The sequence below is a fragment of the Spermophilus citellus genome, assembly GCF_964194105.1.
Source record: "Spermophilus citellus genome assembly, chromosome: 9".
In the NCBI taxonomy this organism is placed as follows: Eukaryota; Metazoa; Chordata; class Mammalia; order Rodentia; family Sciuridae; genus Spermophilus; species Spermophilus citellus.
The window spans coordinates 7948566-7969185 of NC_138191.1; the positions used below are offsets into that span (position 1 = coordinate 7948566).

A 20620-nucleotide genomic window follows, 5' to 3' on the forward strand; every position below is an offset into this window, starting at 1 on the left:
AGAGGAAGTCGACTCCAGAGCAGACAATGACCAGGGAAAGTGGGATCAGGAAGGTTGGAGGAAACTTGTGAAGGTTGAGGTCCACCAGCTGGTCCCACTGCAACCTCGCCCACACACAGCGCAGCAGTGCCAGATCCCACTGCTAATAATGGATTGTGCCTTCAGGTGGGAGAAGAGTTCACCTTCCTCCCCAAGTGCCATGGTACACAGGAAGGAAGCCAGCACAGGCAGTAGAGGGTGAGGAGGGGCAGTGGGCAGCATGAAAGCATCCAGGGGCACATCCTGGGCTGGACCAGGGAGAGGGTGAGGTGGGGTCAGTTCCACAAAATGGGGGAGAGCTGAGAACAAGCCATGGCTTAGGAGCTCTGCTTCCTTGACCTCACCACTAAGTGCCAGGAACAGCTGATGCTGGATTCACTCTGCCTTTCCACCAGGATTTATGGACAATAAAATAAAATCACTGCATCTGAGGTGCTGAGTGACGGATCTGATTGATCAGGTGCTTGATCAACTGCCCTGGAGTCAGCAGAGGAAGGAGCCCAGGGCAAGGCCAGGGTCTGGATGGGACTATTGACTGAGACTGGGAACAGCAGTCAGTGAGAAGCCAGGTGACCAGTGCAGCCCTGGCATGTGGGTGTGGGCACCAGTGGAGACTGTGGTAGAGTGGAATGCAGGGACTGAGGCCCAGCAGGCGCAGTGGGTGGAGATGCTGGGCTGGGCACTGGCAGTTGACCATGATCATGGAAGCCAGGGACACAGGAGCCCTAAGTGAGGACTGAAATGAGATGATCAGGGGCCTGTGGCAGTACAACACAAAGAGCATGGTATTGGGATCAAAACAGACACCAAGACCAGTGGAACACCACAGAGGACACAGAGTCAAATCCATCTGCCTAGGGCTGTCTGACATTCGACAAGGTGCCAAAAGTATATCTTGGAGAAAAGACAGCCTTTTAAACCAATGTTGCTGTGAAAATTGGATAGCTTTATGTAGAAAATGAAACTAGACTCCAGTCCTCATCCTGCACAAAACTCAAATTGAAATGGCTCAACGTCTCAGGAATGACACCAGAAACTTTAGGACTGCTGGAAGGAAACATGGAGTGGACCCTCCATCCTAAACACGCTGGCTCCAGCTTCCCTCACAAGATCCCCAAGGCACCAGATATAAAACCAGGAGTCAATAAGTGGGAGGCCATCAAACTAAAAATTTTCTGCACAGCTAATGAAACAAGAGAATAAAGACAGACTACAGAATGGGAGAAAATCTTGGCTAGCTCTTCCTCTGATAGGGGACTAGTACCCAGGATATAAAAGAACTAAAAAATCTTGACACACACAGACACACACACACATATACATGCACACATGTGGGAAGCCATTCTGACACGTGATTGGGTGACTCCTGTTAAGGGCCTGAGGCGCTTTGGCTCTGTCGAAGCTTTCCCGACCCTTTCCTGATGAGAGAGCCCATCCGTGTGGGGGTGTGCCTGACCACTGACCCCGGGGACCCAATCACTGACCCTGACCTTGGAGTGCAGCCCCCCCTCAACCTTCATTGGATGGAATTCTCCCCTGAATCTCTTGTTCCCCAATAAAGGGCTACTCCCAGGCGTGTTCGCTCTCTCTCTCTCCTGCTAGCCCTCAGTAATCCTCGCTGCCCTGCTGGGCGGCTAGAGGTGGGAACCAGAGAGGTGAGCCGTCTCGGACCTAGCAATATAAATAAGGTAACTGTCTGTGTGTTTTATTTCGATCTCTTCTAACTAACTTTATGCCTAGAACCTCATTAATGAAACCACTGCGCAGGCCGCGTGGTAGACACACACAGAACCCAATCAATAATGGGCAAAAGGATGCAAATGGCCTGCAAATATGTGAAAAAATGCTCCACATCTTTGGCAATCAGGAAAATGCAAATCAAAACTACACTAAGATTTCCTCTCTCTCCAGTCACAATGACATAAGAATATGAACAATAGTAAATGCTGGTGAGGATGTGGAGAAAAAGGTTCAATTGTACATTTTTGGTGGGACTGCAAACTAGTACAACACTCTGGAAAGCAGTATGGAGGTTCCTCAAAAACTAGTGTTGGAACCACCACGTGACCCAGCTATCTCGCTCCTTGGTGGATCTCCCAAAAGATCTAAATTCAGCACACTATAGTGCTACAGCCACCTCAGTGTTTCTACCAGCACAGTTCATAACAGCTAAATTTTGGAATCAACCCAGATGCCTGACAATAGATGAGTGGATTAAGAAATCCTGGTGTATACATATACTGGAATTCTAATCAGCCATAACAAAAAATGAAATGATGGCATTTTGCTGGTAAATGGATGGAAAAGGAGATCATGTTAAGTGAAATAAGCCAACTCAGAACTCAAAGGTCAAATGTGTTCTCTCATATGAGGAAGGTAGACTAAGACCAAGGGAAGAGGGAGAGAAGAATAGGATAACACAAAGAGCCAATCGAATATGAATTAAGAGATGAGGGAAAGGAAGTGGAGTAGGGCAGAGGAAGGAGAGAGGGAGAGGGGAGAGGATGGGAGTGAGAAGGGAGGGTCATGAACTGAAATCAATTTCCATACTACTATGTATAACTATAAAGCTCTAATAAAAAAGAAAAAGAAAAAAATGTCAAGGCCTCTAAGGACATCTTGTTCTCCAGGCTTTTTCTTTTTTCTTTTTCTTTTGTATGTGGTACTAGCGATTGAATCCAGGGGCACTCTACTGCCAAAGTGTATCCCAACCCACTGTTTTTACAGGCTGACCTTGAATTTGCCTGGCATCCTCCTACCTCAGCTGCCTGAGTAGCTGGGATTACATGTGTTGGTCACCATGATCAGCCCTAGCTTTTTAATTTTTTTTTTTGTGGTGGTTCTGGGGGTTGAACCCAGGGCCTTGTGCATGTGAGGCAAGCACTCTTCCAGCTGAGCTATATCCCCAGTTAAATCCTTAGCTTTTAAAGGTTCTAATTAGTGCAGTGCTCTACTTCTTCATTCAGGACATTAAGTGACTGTATGTAATTGGTGTTGACAAATTGATAAATTATTGGATAACTCTGCATTGGGAGAGCTCCAATTTCCATCATGTCAACTTCCTTGTAACTGAAGTTACTGAAATTTCATTGGGATTGAGATATTTTTTTTCCATTTCATTTATTGTTTTTATTTGCAGGAGGAGTTGAAACAAATTTTAAGGGTGTTTTTTCTTTTTCCCCTAAACATGAATCATTCAAGTAAAACCAACTTAACCATAGAAATGTAGCAAAGTAAGGGGAAAGTAGCACAACAACCCAAGAGGCAAAGGTTGGGGGGAAGAGGAGGGTGCAGTCCGCATATAACATATGCACAAATGCCATATGATTCACCTGTTCAGGACCGCCTCCCCAGAAGGCAAGAACAAGGACCCATTTTAAGAGGATGTTTTCCCCCAAAATATCTGAGAATGTTTCAACTTAAAGCTTAAGGTTAAAAAGAGAAAAGGAAAAAAAAAAACCAAAAAACACACAACCCCACAAACCACCCAGCCATAACCACCTTCCTTAATCGATCATAGGAGTTTCTTTTTATTTTATAAAAAGATTAATGAAAAATATTGAAAAAATTATTTTCTCATCTTATATTTGTAAAGATAATAGAATTCAGAAGTTTCTTAGAAAACAGACCAGAAACTGCCCTCCAGTTTCCACCCATTGCTGAGGACCAGCAGGACTAGAAAGTTTGGAATACTGGAGCTGCTGGTGGAAATGGGAAGCCCAGCCCAGCCCAGAAGAAATCAGAAAATATAGGAGCAAGGGTGCATGGGGAGTGGTTTAGAAGCAACTCCATGTGATACATGGCTGCGCAGAAAAGGGGAACACAAGGTGATCAGAAAGGCCTTAAACTCCTCCTTGACATGCAAAACAGGTTTTTACAAAGATCCAAGCACTTTGGTCCCAAACTGAGGTGAACACTTCAATGTTTATTCACATGCTTTGTTTTCTCTTTTTAAGAATCAAAAGTTGCCCAAATTAAATCTTTCTGCTAATATTACTACATATGCCTAAAAAAAAAAAAAAAAGAAAAGAAAAGATTTTCAAAATCAGGACGAGGGAGAAGAGACTGCAAATCATCAAATTAGTCCTCTCAGCTCCAAATGAAATTGAATTAAGAACAAAACTGTTGGGTTTCTAATAGGGAACAAACCAAAATCCAAGCATTGCTCTCCCTCCCGACCCCAGCCCCACCCTATACACCAACAACAAATGAAACACAGCTAGAGCCCAATGTGTTGTGTTCTGCTCCAGAGCTGGGCCTGACCCCAGGGTGGGATTGAGATTTGAAAGGGTCTTTCTTGTACCTCTCATGCTGTTGAGTGTCACCATAAGTATAGGCTGCTATTTTTTTTTTTTTTTATGAAGGAGAAAAGTTTTGAAGGTATTTGATATTTTCTACTATGGCTAAAATTGTCCAGAATTGCACTCTTCTCCCTGAATGAGCTATTAAAACGACCCCACTCACTCTCTTCTTATGATCTGGTGTTTTATGTATTATTTATTTACTCATGATCTATTTTTTATGTTCTATTTATTTTTAATGAAAAAGAGCACACACACACACACATTTTGTTTTACCATCAATTAGTAATAGGGATATAGAGGGAGACGGAAGAGGACAGGGAGGACAGCGAGGACAGCAATGGTCCTCTGTACCCTGCTGTCTGCAGCCCTCCCAGCACAACCCCTGAATGTCGGATGCTCCCCTGCACCCCTTGCAGGCCTGGGCCGTGGCTCTTCTCTTTCCCGCAGGCAGGAAGGTCAAGGAAAGACCACAGTGCAGAGCTTCTCCTGCAAACTGGCCTCTGCCTGGCCCCTAGCCCTCCTCCCACTCCAGGAAACTGCAACCCTGGGCCCCCCTAGGGTCTGAGAGTCCTGACTTGACTTTCTCAGAACCCTCACTCCCTCTCGTTCCTGGGGTGCATCATGGCTGGGCTCATTTTAACAGTTTCTGAGATCCTTGTCCCTCACTGAAATTATGACCTTGGACAAGTTTTTCATCTCTTAGGACATTCAGGATACTCCTCTGTCAGGTGCCTCTAATGCTCAGATAATACAGTTTTGAGGATGTACCTCAACATAGTATGTGAATTAGCTGAAGTAACACATGTAAAGCCTCTGACATATAGTCACTCAAATATGTAGATATGACCTTCTGTCATGTCCTGGAGAAGTCCAGAGCCTTCCCTATAGTTTCCATCAATTCCTGGGTGTCCAGCTTTCAGGATTATCTCTTATATCTCTTATTCTCCCCCAGCGTGTTGAACTACGATGCAAAGAAAAACCACCAACTCCTATTTCAACCAAATAAAAGCAAGCCTGGCCTGGGGCTGCCTCCCTCAGAAAAACAGGGCCAGAAGACAGCAAGCAGCTGGTCTGACTACAGGGAAGTCCTTATAACACACAAAAACAGTTATTACAAATGGGGGGTGGCTTGGGAACTTAGAGATAACAGGGTTCTGGTAAGTGAAATACAAGGGCAGACAGCAGGTTTAGGATCTATGTTGTTTAACATCTCAAGGTGGGGAGCAGACTCAGATCCAACATCAAAGTTAACGAGGGGTAGCTGGGATTCAGGGAGGGTTGTCATCTGGTCAAGGAGAGCCAGGCATGGGGAAGTTCAAAGCAAGGGCAGGAATCCCAAGCATGTGTTTAAAATATCCAATTATGGTCAGGCCAAATAGAAATCTTGGTATTTTACAGTAAACAGAAATGAACTTTTCATGACTTTGTGACGAGATGGCTCCCAATCTCAACATGGAATTAGGCTGGTTCTTCAGCGCTCCATGAGCCTGATCGTTGTTTCTCTTCTATTTGGCTCTTGGTGGCAAACACACTGTTGTGCAGGCTCCTTTCTTGTTGCTTTTTGTCTTGTAGTGCTGGGGATTGAACCAGGGGCTCTCTGTGTCTTTGGATACCACATCATACCTTAGGGTAGGATGGTTGTCACGTTGAAAATGTGAGATGTGGTGTTCTGAAAAGTCCCTGGCACCTGTCAGCTGGAATATCTATTGACTGACCTTTGTGCCCTTGGTTTCTAGCCATTATCCTGCTTCCTCTTTAGGATCCGGCCCCCCTAACCCTGCCCCCACCCCACAATCTAAACAGTTCAGAGGCCTGCAGAACAGAGGGAAGAGCTTGTCTTTTCCTGAGCACCATTAAGAGCTCAATGTGAGGCTCACCACCCTCAAAGCTGAGTGCAAATATTTGGTGGTTACCACTCTCCATTTGGTGTTTTTTTGACCTCAATTACTCCCGTAGGCAATTGACAGTTGAAGTTCTTGGAATATCAGACAGCAAATGAGTTATAGAATGGGGTAAGTGCGAGGAAAGCCATGGAATTCAGGAGGGCTTAGCTCAGGCTTGCTTGTAAGAGGGGGACTTCTGTGCTGGCCACAGGCTGGCACTGGGGATCAGGGCTGCCTGGGCAGAGCTGTTCACCCAGTGGGTGTGGGCAGGAGAGTTTGCCTGAGACAAGCTGGCTCTGCCTGCAGGAGGGGGCTTGCCAACAGATATCAGAGACCAGATGTCCAGCCAGGCTCCGGTCATTCGTACAGTTATTCTGCAATTTCTTAGACGAGTGAGGTGGCCTCTGTGAACTCTGGTGGGCTTCCTAACACTGGCCTGTGGCTCTGCCCTCAGAGCAGGGAAGCTCCTCCTCTTGCTGGTTCCCCTTTCGGATGTTTCCTCCCCAGCTGAAGAGGCCGGCAGGCAGCCAGGATGGGACACAGCTCACAGGACCCCCACCTCTGCTGGACCACCAGGCTCCTGGGAGTCATTAGCCTGCTCTGTGAGTAGCTGAGTTTCCTGGAAGGGAGGGCAGTTGGGGTGCTGGGACAGCTGGGACCCTTCAGTCCTGGGGGGCTGTGAGGCTCTGATGCCTTTGGGAAACAAAGAGAGAAAGCCGCACTGTTATAATTCACCAGTGCAGTGTGGGTAGAGCCCAGGATGAACGGAAAGAGCAAAATGGCCATTTTGTGATGAGGACCTGGGACCCTGGGCCTGGGCATTCCTGGCTGCATGAGGGACCATAGCCAGGGAGCTGAGGCCACCTGGGCTGCAGGGAGGGGCTGGAGCTTCCTGGGGAGGGGATGGAAGCAGACCAAGAGCCTGTGCCTGGGGCACAGGGAAGAGGAGGCAGCACCCCAGCCTGGGCCCCCAGGGTCCTCAGGGCCTCTGCAGCTCTTCTGTGAGTCCCCAACCGGAACCCTGGTGTCTGAGCTGGAGGAAGCTCCTCTGGTCTGCGCTCCTTCCCCCCACCCTGAAATGCCCTGGCCCGGGAGACCTCAGATGGAACCTTGCTTATCTCATCACTGTTCCTGGAAAACCCTGGAAAAACAGGAGGTGCCATCAATTGAGGAAAGATTGCACAAACTGAGCAGTATCTGGGGCTGCCGTGCATGGGATGTCATGGAGGCTAAGGAAACAGTGCCCCAGTGTTCTGGGAAGAATGTCCAGTTTCCATGAGGGATATGCCTGGATCCTCCTCAGCAAGACCGAGAGAACCGAGCGCCATGAAGTCCTTATTTTATAAAAGGACAAGCATCGGGCTGAGGCTGGGGCTGAGGCTCAGTGGTAAAGCACTTGCCTAGCATGTGTGAGTCACTGGGTTTGATCCTCAGCACCACATGAAAATAAAATAGAGGTTATTGTGTCCACCTACAACTAAAAAAAAAAAAAAAAGCAAAAAACAAATATTTAAACAACAACCAAAAGGACAAGCTGCCTGTTAAACTGAGGCTGTCTATGTACCATGTGGCTATGGTTACACTGAACAGGTGGAAGGGTAACACAGGTTTCAGGAGCAGGTAAAATTGCGCAGGAAAATATGCCAGAGGAGAGAGGATGGGAGGTTAAACAGGGGCTGAAAAATATATTCTGAAAAACAGAAAATGAAAAAATACACTGATGGTGACTATGGGCCACATATCACATTTATGACATAATAGAATGTTATGTTTGTATGTAGAAGGAAATCAACAGCTAACAAACATAACATCACCTACTGATTTGAATTTGGTGACAGCTTTAAAGGTGTTGATTGTAGCTTTTTCTAATTGTACTTATTAGTAGGATTCATTGTAACATCATGTACATAAGATGATTTGTTCCAGATAATTCCCCAGTACTTCCTCTTTTTGTTTTCCCTCCCCTCTTCCAACTTTCTCTACTATTCTAGTCTCCTATTTTAATATATGAATGTACTGTAGTCATACATAAAAGTGGGATTCATTGTGGTATACTCATACGTGCATATGGCATAATTTGGTTCATTTTTCTTGTACTATTCTGTTGTGTTCCTTGACCAAAACTCAGGGTCACTCCAGGTGAACTGGGCTGCATGAAATCACCACACAGAGACAGAGAAATACCTTTTTCTTTGGCTCCTCTGACCTTAGGGGTCCTGGGGGGGGAGAGGGAGAGGGAGAGGAAGAGGGAGAGAGAGAGAGAGAGAGAGAGAGAGAGAGAGAGAGAGAGAGAGAGAGAAACATGATGAACACTTTCATTAATAAGAAGCCATTCAAATTTGGCAAGAGGTCAGGTTTCAGGGGGTTGAGTCTAGAGCTTCATGATGTCTGCTGTCAGCAGGTTGACCAGCATCTAGGGAGGTCATGGCCATCTATGAGCTGTGTGGGGATCATGGCAGAGTGAGCTAAGAAAAGACCAGAGTGAGGACCGCCCAAACAGAGGGTCAATGTCGGTTCAGTCCACTTTGTGTGCTCAGTGCCCACAGTTCACACACACACAGCCCATGGCTGGTTGGCCACATCTCCACACTGTCATGACTCAAGGCTAAGGGGCACTCAGTTCTATGTGGCAGCTCCCGATATAGTCCCCCTTTCTTGATTAAAAAAAATAAAGGCAATTGGGGAATCATATCTTGCAGTCACTGGATTCTTGTTCCAAGGTCATCATGATCTACTATTGAAACACAAAATGTTTTGTAGAAAACATATTATCTCAAAAACATAATCATCCTGGAAGATCCCAGTTATTATTATTATTCTGCCAAACACTCATCAGGAGATTCTTAATCTTTTACAAATTGCATGGGAAACATTGTGTTTGTCCATTGTAACATAAACATTTTTATTTAGCATGGCATTTAAGCCTTTCCACAAACCATAGAGCAGAGGGCTCATTCACAATATTGATGACAGTGGCTTCTAGAGCATTTTAATTTAGTTTCAATTCTTTCATGATCACTTATCTGAGTATGAAGGATCTTGGAAGTAATTTAAGTAATTTAAGCTTGCCTTGGTCTGGTTAATTGACATGCACTTGTTTCAAAGCCTCAACATTAACTACAGCATATTATAGCTCTGAAATATTAGCTGGCAATAACCCATGATACAGTAAGATAAGTTGTATTCTTACAGGCTACAGGATATTCATCTTCCTTTTTCTTAATTCTCACATTTAAGGAGTCTATTAGGTCTGTCAGTAATATAAATATTTTGAAGATAGAAGTCAAACATCAAAACATCCTTTTGGGTGCCATCTATCTGAGGGTGAGGGTATTATTACCAAGAAGCCTCTAGGGGTTATGGCAGCCTTGCACAATCATGGTTGTCAACTCTGGAAGCCAGTCTAAAATATACCCAATATCTCTAGACACCTTATGTTGCACTGCCAAGACATTTGCATAATCTATCCTCTTAGGAAAGGTGTCAATTTCTACTGTAGAATGATTAGGGCAACAATACATTGGTGGATATTTTAATAAAGAACTGGCCTGTATAGGAAAAACCTATTTTATTAATCTTTCTGACAGTTGTCCAGATAGGTCAATATAGTCTTCATCTCTAAGGACCAGCATGATTGGCTGGTTTAAGTTTCTTATATGTGGTCTTTTTCTCAAAAGATACTCCCAGACAGTCTGTTTACCATAGGATCAACATGTAAGTCTAACTGACCATTATAGTCAGTACTGTTAATCTAGTTTCACTGATGGACTTTCCAGTCCCCTGCAATGCACGTTAAAAGTGGACCTGAGAAATGGGTCCACAGAAGTTTGCTCATGGCTTTTACTTACCTGACACGCTCGTGAAGCTGCATGGTTGTAAACTCTGCAGTTGGGAGATTTACTTCCTGTGTCAGGTTTTTCAGTCATTTTCATGATGACAGGTTTCAACTCTATCTTTTGAAATCTGATTTAATTTACTGAATCATGTGCAGTAACAGTAAAGCTCTCAATATTACAGTTAAGAAAAAATTTAAAATATTTGGTAAGATCTAATATGTGTCTGTGGGGTCCTGTTTTCCCCCTTTTCTTTATTTAAAAGATTGGTATAAATCATAATATAATTAGTTTAAATTATAAGGAGCCCTCAATCTCTTCTTGAGAGAAGGTTTCATAATATCTCAGAATATTATCCTTTAAATAGGTGTCTCAATTGTCCTCTTAGAAAATATGATTAAGGTTACTTCCCTCTGTGGGGAGTAGTATATAAATCTTACCATATTTTAATGAATAATAGGTCCAGTCAGAGAACTTACATAATACCAATGAATTTCCAACTAGTATTGCAACTTCCATTGTTCAAAACCAATGTACGACCTTAATTTGGAGAACATCAGTCCAAAAAAAATGTTTTCTCAAATCTCACAACAATCCAACAAACAAAAGTTATATGCAAGAATCAACAGTGTCTTTGAATCATCAAATTTAGTCTCCAGGGAGAATTGTCAAAATTGAGATCTAAGTCAGCAGTTTAATATATTTAGTGTTTAATTAAAGATGTGAATTTATTCACTAAAATTAATCTTTGCCTTAAACAGTAAGAATCATTGGGAAATAAAGACCTTCCTTTAAGGAAATAAGCTTAATATTTTAATAGGTCTTTATCATGTCAAAATATGGACAAAAATCTCAGCTCACATCAGTATAGTAAAATCAGGGAAATAGCCTGAAATAGCCTTGAATTAATCAGCTAAAATTTTTATAGTCAGTCCAGTATATACATCACCTGTCTAGATAATCATATGAAGATTTTCCTACATAGTAAAATACTTTTATCATTAAAATCTAGAATATAAAGTCCTTGTTTTACCCAAAGATGATTTCTGTTTTCTTCTGAGGACCTCTCTGTCGAAGCATTTTCTTTTCCTTTTAGAATTTTTCCTGGTTATATTTTGGAATAATTTTTGAAAACCTTAGAATCTAAACAAATTATTGTACCTTGATAAGAAATATCTCAATGAAAGTATAGATAAGTCCATGGATGTTTCTGTAGACAGAATTATATTAGTTTATTATTTTATAAAGTTTGTACAATAATTTGAGAGTTAGAGATTACTCGATGGTTGTTTTATCTCTTGAAAGCAAATTTATAGAAAAATACATTTATGAACAATATGTTACTGAATGATCAATGGGTTACAGAAGACATAAAGGAGGAAATCAAAAAATTCTTAGAGATAAATGAAAATACAGACACAACATATCGGAATCTATGGGACACAATGAAAGCAGTTTTAAGAGGAAAATTCATCGCCTGGTGGTCATTCCTCAAAAAAAGAAAAAAACCAACAAATAAATGAGCTCACACTTCATCTCAAAGCCCTAGAAAAGGAAGAGCAAAACAACAGCAAATGTAGCAGAAGGCAAGAAATAATTAAAATCAGAGCAGAAATCAATGAAATTGAAACAAAAGAAACTATTGAAAAAATTAACAAAACTAAAAGTTGGTTCTTCGAAAAAATAAATAAGATCGACAGACCTTTGGCCATGCTAACGAAGAGAAGAAGAGAGAGAACTCAAATTACTAACAAACGGAATGAAAAAGGCAATATCACAACAGATGCTACAGAAATACAGAAGACAATGAGAAATTATTTTGAAAACCTATATTCCAATAAAATAGAAGATAGTGAAGACATCGATAAATTTCTTAAGTCTTATGATTTGCCCAGACTGAGTCAGGAGGATACACACAATTTGAACAGACCAATATCAATGGATGAAATTGAAGAAGCCATCAAAAGACTACCAACCAAGAAAAGCCCAGGACCGGATGGGTATACAGCGGAGTTTTACAAAACCTTTAAAGAAGAATTAATACCAATATTTTTCAAGTTATTTCAGGAAATAGAAAAAGAGGGAGCTCTTCCAAATTCATTCTATGAGGCCAACATCACCCTGATTCCGAAACCAGACAAAGACACCTCAACGAAAGAAAACTACAGACCAATATCTCTAATGAACCTAGATGCAAAAATCCTCAATAAAATTCTGGCGAATCGAATACAAAAACACATCAAAAAAATTGTGCACCATGATCAAGTAGGATTCATCCCTGGGATGCAAGGCTGGTTCAATATACGGAAATCAATAAATGTTATTCACCACATCAATAGACTTAAAGATAAGAACCATATGATCATCTCGATAGACGCAGAGAAAGCATTCGACAAAGTACAGCATCCCTTTATGTTCAAAACATTAGAAAAACTAGGGATAACAGGAACTTACCTTGACATTGTAAAAGCTATCTATGCTAAGCCTCAGGCTAGCATCATTCTGAATGGAAAAAAGTTAAAGGCATTCCCTCTAAAATCTGGAACAAGACAGGGATGCCCTCTATCACCACTTCTATTCAATATAGTTCTCGAAACACTGGCCAGAGCAATTAGACAAAAGAAATTAAAGGCATAAAAATAGGAAAAGAAGAACTTAAATTATCACTATTTGCAGATGACATGATTCTATACCTAGAAGACCCAAAAGGGTCTACAAAGAAACTACTAGAACTAATAAATGAATTCAGCAAAGTGGCAGGATATAAAATCAACACGCATAAATCAAAGGCATTTCTGTATATCAGTGACAAAACTTCTGAAACGGAAATGAGGAAAAACACTCCATTCACAATATCCTCAACAAAAATAAAATACTTGGGAATCAACCTAACAAAAGAGGTGAAAGATTTATACAATGAAAACTACAGAACCCTAAAGTGAGAAGTAGAAGAAGATCTTAGAAGATGGAAAAATATACCCTGTTCATGGATAGGCAGAACTAACATCATCAAAATGGCGATATTACCAAAAGTTCTCTATAGGTTTAATGCAATGCCAATCAAAATCCCAACGGCATTTCTTGTAGAAATAGATAAAGCAATCATGAAATTCATATGGAAAAATAAAAGACCCAGAATAGCAAAAGCAATTCTAAACAGGAAGTGTGAATCAGGCAGTATAGCGATACCAGATTTCAAACTATATTACAGAGCAATAGTGACAAAAACAGCATGGTACTGGTACCAAAACAGGCGGGTGGACCAATGGTATAGAATAGAGGACACAGAGACTAATCCACAAAGTTACAACTAATTATATTTGATAAAGGGGCTAAAAGCATGCAATGGAGGAAGGATAGCATCTTCAACAAATGGTGTTGGGAAAACTGAAAATCCATATGCAACAAAATGAAACTGAATCCCTTTCTCTCGCTATGCACAAAAGTTAACTCAAAATGGATCAAGGAGCTTGATATCAAATCAGAGACTCTGCGTCTGATAGAAGAAAAAGTTGGCTCCGATCTACATATTGTGGGATCAGGCTCCAAATTCCTTAATAGGACACCCATAGCACAAGAGTTAATAACAAGAATCAACAAATGGGACTTACTTAAACTAAAAAGTTTTTTCTCAGCAAGAGAAACAATAAGAGAGGTAAATAGGGAGCCTACATCCTGGGAACAAATTTTTACTCCTCACACTTCAGATAGAGCCCTAATATCCAGAGTATACAAAGAACTCAAAAAATTAGACAATAAGATAACAAATAACCCAATCAACAAATGGGCTAAGGACCTGAACAGACACTTCTCAGAGGAGGACATACAATCAATCAACAAGTACATGAAAAAATACTCTCCATCTCTAGCAGTCAGAGAAATGCAAATCAAAACCACCCTAAGATACCATCTCACTCCAGTAAGATTGGCAGCCACTATGAAGTCAAACAACAACAAGTGCTGGTGAGGATGTGGAGAAAAGGGTACACTTGTACATTGCTGGTGGGACTGCAAATTGGTGCGGCCAATTTGGAAAGCAGTTTGGAGATTCCTGGGAAAGATGGGAATGGAACCACCATTTGACCCTGCTATTGCCCTTCTCGGACTTTTCCCTGAAGACCTTAAAAGAGCATGCTACAGGGATACTGCCACATCGATGTTCATAGCAGCACAATTCACAATAGCTAGACTGTGGAACCAACCCAGATGCCCTTCAATAGATGAATGGATAAAAAAAATGTGGCATCTATACACAATGGAGTACTATGCAGCAATAGAAAATGACAAAATCATAGAATTTGCAGGGAAATGGATGGCACTAGAGCAGATTATGCTTAGTGAAGCTAGCCAATCCCTAAAAAACAAATACCAAATGTCTTCTTTGATATAACGAGAGCAACTAAAAACAGAGCAGGGAGGAAGAGCAGGAAGAAAAGATTAACATTAAACAGAGACATGAGATGGGAGGGAAAGGGAGAGAAAAGGGAAATTGCATGGAAATAAAGGGAGACCCTCATTGGTATACAAAATTACATATAAGAGGTTGTGAGGGGAATGGGAAAATAAACAAGGAGAGAAATGAATTACAGTAGATGGGGTAGAGAGAGAAGATGGGAGGGGAGGGGAGGGGGGATAGTAGGGGATAGGAAAGGTAGCAGAATACAACAATTACTAATAGGGCATTATGTAAAATTGTGGATGTTAAACGACGTGATTCTGCAATCTGCATTTGAGGTAAAATTGGGGGTTCATAACCCACTTCAATCTAATGTATGAAATATGATATGTCAAGAGCTTTGTAATGTTGTGAACAACCAATAAAAAAAAGAAAAATACATTTATTTCAAATATCTGTAACTAAAAAGCAGAGTATCAGATAAATGCATGTAATAGAAATATATAAATTTTGTGTTTTCTATTGAAGAAAACAACTAGATAAATATATTAATTAAAAATTAGACATATATGTTAATTATTTTATGGATTAACTATAGGTTATTCAAATATCTAGAAAAATATATAACATGAATAAGGGCATAACTTATAATTGTATAAACTGTATGTAACCATGTGGTTCTTAATTTTGGATCCATTTCGATTTATTCTTAACTAGGAGTGCACTCTTATTTGATGTCACGTGATGCAGCTAAAATAAGATCCTTGTGTATATTGTATTTATTCATTTTTTTAAATTCATAGTAGAATTGGAAAGAATAAGGATTTTTTGGTCACCACAGGAACATTACCGGCTTTGTTTCTGCGACAAGCAAATGCATCCTCATAACTTTCAAAATTAGAAGCAAAATATAAAGAAGCATATGTATTTCTTATAAGTGTTATATAGCTCTGCAGTTTTTCCTAATAGTGCTTGCTGCAGTGTGTGCTCTCCTATTTTTTTTATTTTCCCTTGCAGCACATGGCACTTTAGAAGTGAGTTTTAATGGCAGATGCCAGTGTTACTCTCAGATCTTAAGGCAGTCTGCGTTTGGCACCCAGGCCAGGTTGTTTAAGGGTTAAGGCACTGCTGGAGGTGGGTCCAGTTACAGACCCCATAGGGAACAGCAGCTGGGTTACAGCCATTCTGATCCCATGGGACAAGAATGTAGCAAACAGGTTCAGTACACACTGAGTATTCACAAAATAATAGAAAAATAAAATTCTCCTCTCTACAGGTAAAGAATCCTTGTATCAAATCTCATCACAAAATCATTTTTTCCTGTTTCTTACTCTCCAAGCACAGACTTTTAGTACATAAACCCGAAAATTCTTTATCTAATATTTCAAAATATAAAGATTCACATAAACCATCCAAAAAAGTCCATAAAAGTGCTTTTCCCATGGGAGAGGACCGAACCTAACATATCCCATTAATATCTTAATAATTTTTACATTTATTTAGGGTCTCTAGAATTACAAAAATAAGGTTTTCTTCTAAAGACAAAATATTCCCAAATATTAAAAAAGTTTAACGTCACAGATTTCCCTTCTGTCTACTTTCTACAATTCAGCCCACAGCACTCTGACATCCTTAGCATGCTTAACTTCTGGAGAGAAATTCCAAATCCACTAAATTTCTAAAAATCACCCTGGAGTCACCTTACAGATTACCGATTGTCATGTTCCATGACTCAACACTCAGGGTCACTCCAGGTGAACCGGGCTTCGTGAAATAAGTATACAGAGACAGCGAAATACCTTTTTCTCTGGGTCCTGAGATGGCTCCTCTGACTTTAGGGACTTTGGAAAGACAGAGAGGGCTCCTGTGCTGAACCCTTTTATTGGGAAGGAGCCATTCAAATGAGGCCAGGGGTCAGGTTTCAGGGGCTGAGTCTAGCTTCATGATGTCAGCTGTCAGAGGGTGGCCAGCATCTAGGGAGGCCATGGCCATCTATGAGCTGTGTGGGGATCATGGCAGAGTGAGCTAAGAAAAGAGCAGAGCCAGGCCCACCCAAACAGAGGGGCAACGTGGGTCCAGTCCACCTTGTGTGCTCAGGGCCCACAGGTCACACACACAGCCTGTGGCTGGCTGGCCACATCTCCACACTCTTGTCACTCAAGGACCAGGGGCTGTGGCAGCTCCCACTCTGCTCTTCCTCTTTCCTTCTATCCTCCCTCCCCCTTGGCCCTGACCTTTCCTCTAGCATTTTTCTTCTACTATTATGAAATACTCCACTTAAAAACACTTTTTTTCTCTCTAACTTCTTCATGGGAGAGAAAATATTCAACCCTTGACTTTCTGAATCTGGCTTATTTCACTTAGCATGATGTTCTCCAGTTCCTTTCATTTACCTGCAAATAACTTCATTTTACTTTTCATGGCTGAGTAAAACCATGTGTTTGTCACACTTTTTAAGTTTGTTGGTCTGTTGATGGACACCTTGGCGGGTTTCCTACCTTGGCTAATTGAAGTGTACTATCTATAGACATTGAAATTCGTGTACTGCTATAATACGCTTATTTCAGTTGTGTTGGATAAGTTGATGAAAGCTTTTACAGTTATAGTTAAAAAACAAACAAACAAATGAACCAGCTACTAAGTAAACTTGCAAGGAATTATATGCAATTTAATGGATTAGAGAGCACTTGTGGAATAGGACATATTCAGTGAACAATGAACTTTGCAAAATTGTAAGGGGCTGGGACCCCATTAGAAATGGGCAACTGTTTGGCATCTAGTGGCACATGAATTAGTGTGTGGTACTTATGAATGGACAACTTTTTCTTTTTTTTTTTTTAATGGACAACTTTTGTGAACAGCAAAGTGTAGACTTTCCCCATTTCACAATGCTGTGTAAATAAGAAGTATGTTAAATGGTCTAGTGTTTTCTTCAGTAGGCTCTGGGGTTGGAAAATTACAGAGGGAAAGAAAAAAGAAAAGGGAGGAAGAAAGATAAGGAAAGCAGGGAAGAGGGAGGGAAGGAGGGGGATTCGCAATCTGAATCTAGAGGGAGACAGTGACTCGCTCAAGGTCACACAGGAACTGGGAAGGTTGAAATGGTTGCCCCATAGGCCTGCCCTCCCTGGACCTGAATAGGACAAACCTCATTGCAGAGGAGCTTTGTAAGAGGCTCTTGGTGGAAGGAGCGTCAGCCCTAAATTGCTCTGCATCCTTTCTGGAAGCCTGGAGTTCCACAGTTGCATTTTTCTTTGGTTTCTGGATTGTCCCCTGTTGTCTCAGCCTTGCTTGGGGGGAGAGATGGAGGTGAAGGAGTGATGGTGAGGGTGGTGGTGAACTTCCCCTATTAAACCACAAGCCCCTTCCCGCATGTGGTGGATGGGGAAGTGTGGAAGGGAAGGAGGGAACCTGAGGACAGCTAGTTTCACACTGGAATTTTCCAGAGACACTGGTGACTGCAGAGGGTGTGGTTCTGGACTTGTGGGGACTCCCCCACGTTGATAGCAACAGCATTTACTGAATGCACTGTCTGCAGGCAAGGAGCTGGAGAAGGGTCTGGGTCACTATGGACCCCAGAGAGAGACACAGAGACAGTGGGGAGGTCATCAAGGAAGGTACTTAGGGCTTCATGCATCAGCTGACAGGGAACTGCTGTTTGCGTGAGAAGGAGGTGATAGGGACATGACGATATGACACACAGAGGAACCATGTTCTATGCCCACGGTTGCATTTTTAATTTTGTAGTATGAAGTTCACCCTCTACCTGGTAAAGCCCATGTGCTCCATGGCTCCTCTTTCCTTGTTTAGGATGAGCATCTTCTGTAGGTCAGAGAGCTCCTGCTGCGTCCCCTCTCTGCCTCCCTTCTCTGTCTTGCTGATGTCACCCACCATTGGGGCTCGTGGGCAGATCCTCCCACAGGCTGAGGCTGACCCTCCTCTGTATTTGTGGTTCCCTCTTCTAGGAGGTGGGAGTCTGGCCAGGCTGGCTGTCCAACCCTGGGCGAGCCAGAAGTCTCAGCTGTGCTCGGCCACTCCAAGGGGACACTGTCCCTGCAGGGGGGGGGCAGTTGGAAGATGAGACTCCAGCAGCTGCTCAGGCTCTGGAGGGACCAGACCACAGCACAGGGAGGGACAGAATTCCTAGTGGGCAGGGAGACGGGGAGAGCTGACGGGCAGCATCCTGGACTCCAGTGCTGGCTGTGCCCTGTGTCGCCAGGACAAGTCCATTCCCATGGGGACCCCTGCTCTGTAACAGGAGGGGCCTTGACAGATCACCTCTGAAGCCCCTCCAGTGTGACCCAGGGCTTCCACTCTCACAGGGCTTTCTGTGGCCACTGCAGGGTCTCTGCTCTGTCTTTCTGGTCCTGACCTGTCCTATCCTGTGACCTGACAGGGAGTCACAGCTGGGGAGCCTGTTTAGGACTCCTTAAGAGAGGACACCCTGAGCTGTCCCTGTGGTCATTTCTTCAGCCCCCAGGGGAGGGAAGGAATCCTGCTCCTCAGCTCCTCCCCTGACCTGGTCTTCTCTGCCTCTGCTCCTGAAGGGGACCTCAAGGCTGGTGTCCTCAGATCTCCTGCCCAAGGACTTCTCCCTCCTCACACCCTGTGCAGATGTGGTCTGCAAACCTTGCCCAGGAGGCCATGTTGCAGCTGTGCCCTTTAGACCAGATGATGAAAGCCTCTGCCAGACCTTGAGGTTCCTGTTCAGCACAAAACACTAGCTTCCCTGAAGGACCCTCTTACAACGCTGGCAGGGGGACACAGACACTGTGGTGACCACAATGACCTCATCAATCCCTGAGGATGGTCTGAAATACAGGCTGTCAGAGCACCCAATTGCACTGTTTCCCCATGGGATAGCAGGCTGTTTCTCTGGGTACTGCATTAAATAGAGCACTTAAATGTACTGACCACCACTGTACTGACACCCAGCAAGCGCCTGCTGTCCATGCACAGAGAAACCAACACTGCACCAGGCTTTGCAAGAAGAAAGAACTTCACAGTCGCTCCCCTGACAAGGAGAGAGGAGGCACACTCTGTCTCCCCAGGGAGCAGGAAGGGACTTAAGGCAGGGATGAGAAAGAGAAGGCCAGCTGGCTGGAGTCGGTGGTCTTGGTGGCATGGTCCACACCAGGTGGCCTGGGCCTGGTGGAACCTCTGGGTTCTTTGTGAGTGCCCTGGTCTCTCTGACCCCATGCTCCCTCCTGCAGCTGTGGCTGCACCCTGGCTTCTAACCCAGGTCCACAAATCCCTGTTCTGGTTCCTTGGCTTCTCGTCCTTGGAGGCTTTTGGTTCCTCTCAGCTCTCTAGGTCTGCAGCTGCATCCTGAAAAAACAACTTGCAAACAGTTTTTAGAAACAGGGAAGTTGTGGTGTATGGCCCATTTTCACACCCAGAATTACATATTTAATGTGTTAAACTCTGATTAGGCTGGATGACCACAGTGCTAAAGGATGCTTGTATTTTTCTTATTAATTAAAGAGGGGACCATAGGATGTCACAGCCCCTTCAAAGGGAGAATGAAGGGCACCTCAGGCCAGTGGGAAGGTTGAGAGGCATTTATGAATAGATGCCCGGGCTCACAGGGCTGAGTGTCTCTGGGCACACGTCATTTCCAGTGCTTGCCTTGGGATGGGGCACACTTTGCTTTCATTTGAAAACTCCACAACTTGGATACTTGTTTTCAATGTAACATATGATACTTTTGTATTATAGAGCAACTCAAGAAGGGGAAGATGGGCAACCAGCATTAATAATGTAAAATTTAAAATCTTCATTCAAGCCTGGGATAACAAGTCCTCCCCTCCACCTTCCCACCTGACTCCTGGCTGCACAGGGGTCCTGTGGGGCTTGGTAATGGTGCCTGTGTCACAGTGAATTTCCTTTAAAACTCGACTTTTATAAACAGGAAAGCCCTGGCTGGACCTTGACACCTAGAGGCACCAAGGAGATTGAAGCCACAGGATGTGTGACTCCTGCATCCCATCCCTGTACTCAGGAGGAGACCCCCAAGAGGGGCAGCTGAACAGGAGGAAGGGACACCAGCCTGGAACTGGAAATGTGTGGTTCTGACCCGGGGTGCTGGACCAGTAATGCCCATCGTGATAACAACAGCAGCGAATGGGAACAGCACAGTTATTAAATACTGTGCCCAAAGCTCTTTCT

General features: G+C 43.1%; 1 long non-coding RNA gene across 1 annotated transcript in view; it reads left to right on the forward strand.

The window, feature by feature from the left end:
• Nucleotides 1-20620, forward strand: part of LOC308655424 — a 30787-nt gene that overhangs the window by 6585 nt on the left and 3582 nt on the right. Inside the window, exon 2 of the long non-coding RNA XR_014023473.1 lies at nt 6681-6828. This is a non-coding gene — a long non-coding RNA (uncharacterized lncRNA). The remainder of the gene's footprint in view (nt 1-6680; nt 6829-20620) is intronic.